Source organism: Lotus japonicus, chromosome 1, assembly GCF_012489685.1.
Source record: "Lotus japonicus ecotype B-129 chromosome 1, LjGifu_v1.2".
Taxonomy (NCBI): domain Eukaryota; kingdom Viridiplantae; phylum Streptophyta; class Magnoliopsida; order Fabales; family Fabaceae; genus Lotus; species Lotus japonicus.
In genome coordinates, this window is record NC_080041.1 from 106,840,496 (window position 1) to 106,846,510 (window position 6,015).

Below are 6,015 nucleotides of genomic sequence, written 5' to 3' on the forward strand. Positions count from 1 at the left end.
AAATGGAAACAAATCCTCCCCTACTAATTTAGCTCCACCTGTAGCCAATCTGGATGTACCACAGGATACCATTTTTAATGCTGGAATAATTATTGATAGAAATAATTATGAGTAGACAGGATTTCATGGGAAAAAATGACACAGAAAGGAAACTTCCAATTCTGGTGAGGTGGCTCGAACTCATGGCCAGCATGGGCCCTCCAACGTGGAAAATAACAAGGCTTCAGGTGGTAAAGTCTACGTGGCAAAGGATGGCACTCAGTCAATGATGAACTTGCAACACAAGGTGGGAAGTCATTACTCTATTCTGCAAGATGAAAATGTTGTGCAACCTGCATCCAAGGTGGTCCAAGGTGGGGGTGCGCCATTTGACCCCGGAGATCAGGGTCGCTCACTTTGAGCCAGGATGTTGGGCTCACTCTCTTCTCCTAACCTTGTTTATGGATTGTAAAAATATAAGTATTTTAGCTTGGAATATACATGTAGAGCGGAAGCTCGAGGCCAGAGACGAGTGAAGGATCTTATACAGAGCTTTCACCCTTCTATTTTCGCTGTGTGTGAAATGCATTGCCATTTTGAGGGAGTTGCATCCTTTTCGAGAGGAATGAGGTATGAATTATGTGCAGCTACGAAAGTCGAAGGACATAGCAGAGGTATTTGGATTTTAGCACCAATTACACGCACATAACGGGTTCTTTTGGTGGATGTGCATCCACAAGTTGTTTCAATGGAAGTTTGCAACGATGCAAGGAATTGGGTTTGCTCTATTGTATATGTAAGTCCTAATCCGATTAGAAGGTAGGAGTTATGGTCGCACTTGACAGCTCTCAAGCACCGCATAACGGACCTGTGGTTTGCAATTGGTGATTACAATGAGATATGCTCTCCTTCTGAGGTTGTCGGAGGGTAATTTGCAGCCTCCCACTCTATAATGATGCTCAATATGATAGATGTATGTGATTTTATTGACTTGGGAGCTACTGGTGGTCTATACACATGGGAACGACGCCAGAATGAAAAGAGAGTTTTAGCCAAGAGGCTTGGCAGAGCTATGGGGGACTTAGCTTGGCGGCACTTCTTCCCTGAAGCGTATGTAGAGCGTTTGTCTTGGGTTTATTTTGATGATCGCACCTTTCAGATTTCTTGCAGCTTGGACCACACACCCATCCTTTGAACCTCTAGTTCACTCAACATGGCAGAAACCACCTCCTTCTCTTGTTGGAAAGTTGAAAAATATGAGGGAGGCTTCTTTAGTGTTTAATAAGGAGACCTTTGGGAGTATCCATAGAAGGAAAAAGTGGGTAGAGAGACGCTTGCAGGGTGTGCAATTTGAATTGGGCAGCAGAGATAGAGACCGAGTCCATCATTCAGGAGGAATTGATGTGGTTCCAGAAGTCTTGGGAGAACTAGGTCGCTTTAGAGACAGAAACACAAAATTATTCCACACCCACATAGTTATACGGAGGAAGAGAAGTAAGATACATGGCATGTTCGTCGGGGGGGGGGACAATTGGTGTACGGAGTCGGCGGTGCTTCAACAAGAAGCTTTGAGGTTTTTTATTAACTTGTTCTCCATTGACACATAGGTTTGCAAGAACTATTTCTTGGAGAATTAAACCCCAACACTCTCAGCTTCCGATAGAGAGGACTTGTGCAGTTCAGTTTCCTTGGAGGAGGTTCGTGGTGCGGTGATGGCTATGCACTCTTTCAAGGACCCAGTTGTTGATAGATTCCAGGCTCCTTTCTATAAACAATACTGGCATATCTTGGGACAAGATCTCCATCTCATGGTTGCAGATGCCTTCCGGAATGGTAGAGCTTATCCGGCACTATTAGAGACTCTAATTATGTTGATTCCAAAAGTGAAAAAACCTCTTCGCTTCAAGGATTTGCCCCCGATAAGCCTTTGCAATGTAGCATACAAGGTGATCACTAAGGTGCTAGTTAACAGGTTCAGGCCCCTCCTGTCAGATCTTGCAGGCCCGCTTCAGGGGAATTTTACACCAGGAAGAGGCACTAAAGACAATATCATACTAGCTCAGGAGGTCATGCAGACTATCCACACTCATACGATGAAAGGTGGACTTGTGGCGTTGAAAATTGACTTGGAGAAGGCTTTTGACCGGGTTAGTTGGGATTTTTTACGGAGTACCCTTATGATTTTGGTTTTCCCTCTTAAGTTGTGAATCTGATTATGTGGGGGGTCTCGTCGGCGGGTATCTCTATTATGTGGAATGATTCTAAAATGCCTTCTTTTGTTCCCCAAAGGGGTCTTCGCCTAGGAGACCATCTTTCACCATATATATTTGTTCTTTGCATGGAAAGATTGGCTATCCAAATTCAGAAGTCGGCCATGAGGGGAAATGGAAAACCATTCGAGTAACTAAAGAGGGTGTTGGCATTTCACATCTATTTTTTGCTGAAGATGTCTTTCTGTTTTGTCAGCCAAGCAAAGAGCAGATGCAACTTGTTGCCAAGACATTGGAGGACTTCTACAATGAGGGTTAACTTGGAGAAATCCAAGATGTTTTATTCTAAAAACTTACAGCAGAATGCTCGGCAAGAGCTATAAGAGATTATGGCGATAGAGATAGAGCTAGTCATCTGGGGAAGTATCTTGGCCTGCCTCTTTTGAAAGGTAGAGTTACTAGAGATATTTTTGCCCCAATCATTGAAAAAATTAATTTTCGTTTGGCCTCTTGGAAGAACAAGCTTCTCATCAGGCGGGGCGTCTTTGTTTAGCCAAGTCTTTCCTAACATCTTTGCCCGCTTATGCCATGCAAGCGTTCTGGCTTCCTGAGTCAGTTTGGGAGGTTGTGGATAAGAAGCTTAGGAATTGTATTTGGGCGAAAGGGGGTAACAACAGAAGCTAGAACTTGGTCTCTTGGAAGGAAATAACGTGCCCTAATGCCATAGAGGGATTGGGCTTGAAGAGTATACGCAATAACAACATCGCCATGCTAGGTATGCTTGTTGATAGTTTACTTCATGAGAATGATACACTCTGGGCTCGGGTTCTCTTGGAAAAGTATGTTCCTAATGCTATTATCCTTGCTGGAAATTACAAGAGCGGCGATTCTTATATATGGAAAGGTATTATACAAGCTAAGAACAATATTGTGGAGGGGTATGGGTCTTCCTCTTTTTGGTATCATAACTAGCTTGGGTCCGGTAAACTTTACTTTCGTGTCCCATATGTTAATATATCTGATTCTGAGTTCACTATTGCGAAAATGTGGGAGAATGGGAGCTGGAATTTATCCCGGTTATATACTATACTTCCATATCGAGTGTTTGTGAGGAGATCAAGAAGGTGGTGGTGCCTCAAATCCAGGGAGAGCTGGATGATATTAGATGGCGAGCCACCCATGATGGTGTATACACGACCAACACTTCCTCTGCCTTGGTTTCATGTGAGCGGATGTTGCTCCAAGGTTGCTGGAAACAATTGTGGAAGTGTCCAATACCAGAAAAAATTAAATTATTTCTTTGGCTCGTGGCGAGGGAGGCATTGCACACAAATGCAAAGAAAAATTACAACCACCTGAGCTGTGTTGCTGCATGCCCGCTTTGTGTCGCTAATATTGAAGATATAGATCATGTGCTTCGTCGGTATGCGCTGGCAAGGCAAATTTGGAGGCATTTTGGTTCGTGTATCCCCATTTTGGGGGAGTCTATGCCGCTCCAAGATTGGTTTCAATATGTTGTTTCACATCACGAGAGTTTGTTGATGATTGAAATTATGTGGTGGACATGGCGCTGGCAGAATCAGCAGATTTTTTAGCAGAACCCTTGACCATTGTATTATGTCCTGCGACAGATACTGGTTGATGTTCAGAACTGGACACGGTGGCCTTCCTTGCGTGTTCCGAATCCTCCAGCGGCTCAACCAGCGGGGAACATATCGGGAGAATGATACTATTATGCGAATTAAGGATATGCTCTCATGGTCTTGGAAAGTGCAGATTGAACATGTGCCTAAGGAGAAGAATAATGTCGCAGATTGTTTGGCTAGGAAAGCTTCGAGGGATGGCTCGCCACGTCGTATTTGGTGTCTTCCACATCTACTGTGATTGAAGCGCTCTTCAAGGACGTTAATATTTAGTTTCTTGTTTTTTACCTTTCCTCTTGTAACAAAAAAAAAACTTAATCATTGTAGACATTATTTTGATAAAAAAAAACCCAGTAAACAAAATTTTATATTTCAAATAAAAATTAAAAATCTTAAATTTCCACCTTTTATAAACCCTAATCTCATTCTCTTCAAAATCCATAAGAATTTTAATAAATTTTCACCAATTCTTTTTTAACTTTTAAAATTATATTGTAAATCAAATCCATGATAAACACTAAAATATTTGAAAATTTTATACATATTATAATTGTGAGAATGACAAAATTTGCTCAGTTTTAGAAGTAAATGGACCTAATTAGCTCAAAATATATTAGGGAGATCAAACTCAAACATAGTCCAAACTAATAGGACCAAAAATACAAATAAGTTTAATATAAATTTAAATTTGATAGGAAGAAAGACTAAAAGAAAGCCACGTGGACGATAGTTACTTAATTAATACGTGGATATATATATTAGGAATTAATAGTTGCTTGATTAGAAAGCCACGACAAGCTAAGACTCGGTCATTAATTTCCAGCTGGAAGGACGAAGCTCCATTTCATCACTAGTCTTAGAAAATAGAAACAATTTAAAGTTTGACTGGGTTTTAGACAATACCTGCACGCACTAGGGTTTGGAGACAATACCAGCATCCCTTCCCTTTGAATGCGCAGTGGGCACCCACTGTAAGGTGTATTATCTCAAGTGTCATAGTAAATAGGTGGGACATTGATAAATCAGTACTTATATACGGTTCTTTATGAGAATCAGAATTGGCCGCTCTCTTTGAACTCTTTGGCGGTGTTCATTGTAAAGAATGAATATGTTGTTATGTAAATGAGCGATAAAATCTGTATTAACAAGATCGGTATCTGAGCCTAGTGTTTTTGCAGGTGTAAGGAAGTCCTTAAGTAGAGCTCTGTGCGTATAGTTTGCTTGGTACCGTCAAGGATTTCATCTCGGCCCTTTGTGAGACCGCTCAGACATTTTGCCCCGAGATGGTCCGTTCCTGAACCAGGTTGTGCGAGTCGCCCTTATGATGTCTATGTTTGCTTAAGCAAACCCTTGTGGATCCGCTATAACCAGGGGTTGTATCCAGGATTTTCTTGTTGGAGAGGGGGGAAATAAGACTAAAAAAATCTTAATTGAGTTTTATATAAACTTTAAATAATAAAAAATTATTTTAATACGACTTTTTGTTCTTTCATAGTACAAAATTTATCTATTATTGTATTAATAGAGATTTTTTCAGCAATTTTTCTCTCGAATACAACTAATAAATTTATGAGAAGATCATCTTCAATTTTGTTACAAAGCCGAGTCTTAACAACTTTCATTGCAGAAAAAAAATCGCTCTTAGATGCTGTTGAAACATGGAATGTTTTAAATAATGAAATTTTGTGATAACTGAGGGACTCGACTAAAATTCTACAACATCAACAAAAAAATTTTTGGGGGGGGTGAGACTATGACTCAAAAAAATCTATATAAAAATACCTATAGTCTGTGAAATTTTCAAAATTCTTGGGGGTGTTGATGGCCCATGCCAGCCCCTCCCCAGATACTCCCCTAGCTATAACGCTATCAGGCGTTATGACTCAAGAGCCAACCTGAACACATTGCGTGTCTGGTTTAGCCACTTTCTATTTTTCTTTTTAAATGAAAATAGAAAATAAAGCTGAAAATATGTTTGACTGCTGTTAAGGAAATTTAAAAATATTTTCTAAAGTAAGATCAAAATAGAAAATAAAAATAATAGCATCTTCATTTTGGTAAGAATGAAACCGATTGAAAATAGAGAGATGAAAAACAGTGGTGCTAGTGAAGATAGTGGTGGAGATGGTGCGATAGTGGTGGCGGCAACGATGGTGGTAATGACGACAGCGAGAAATAAACAC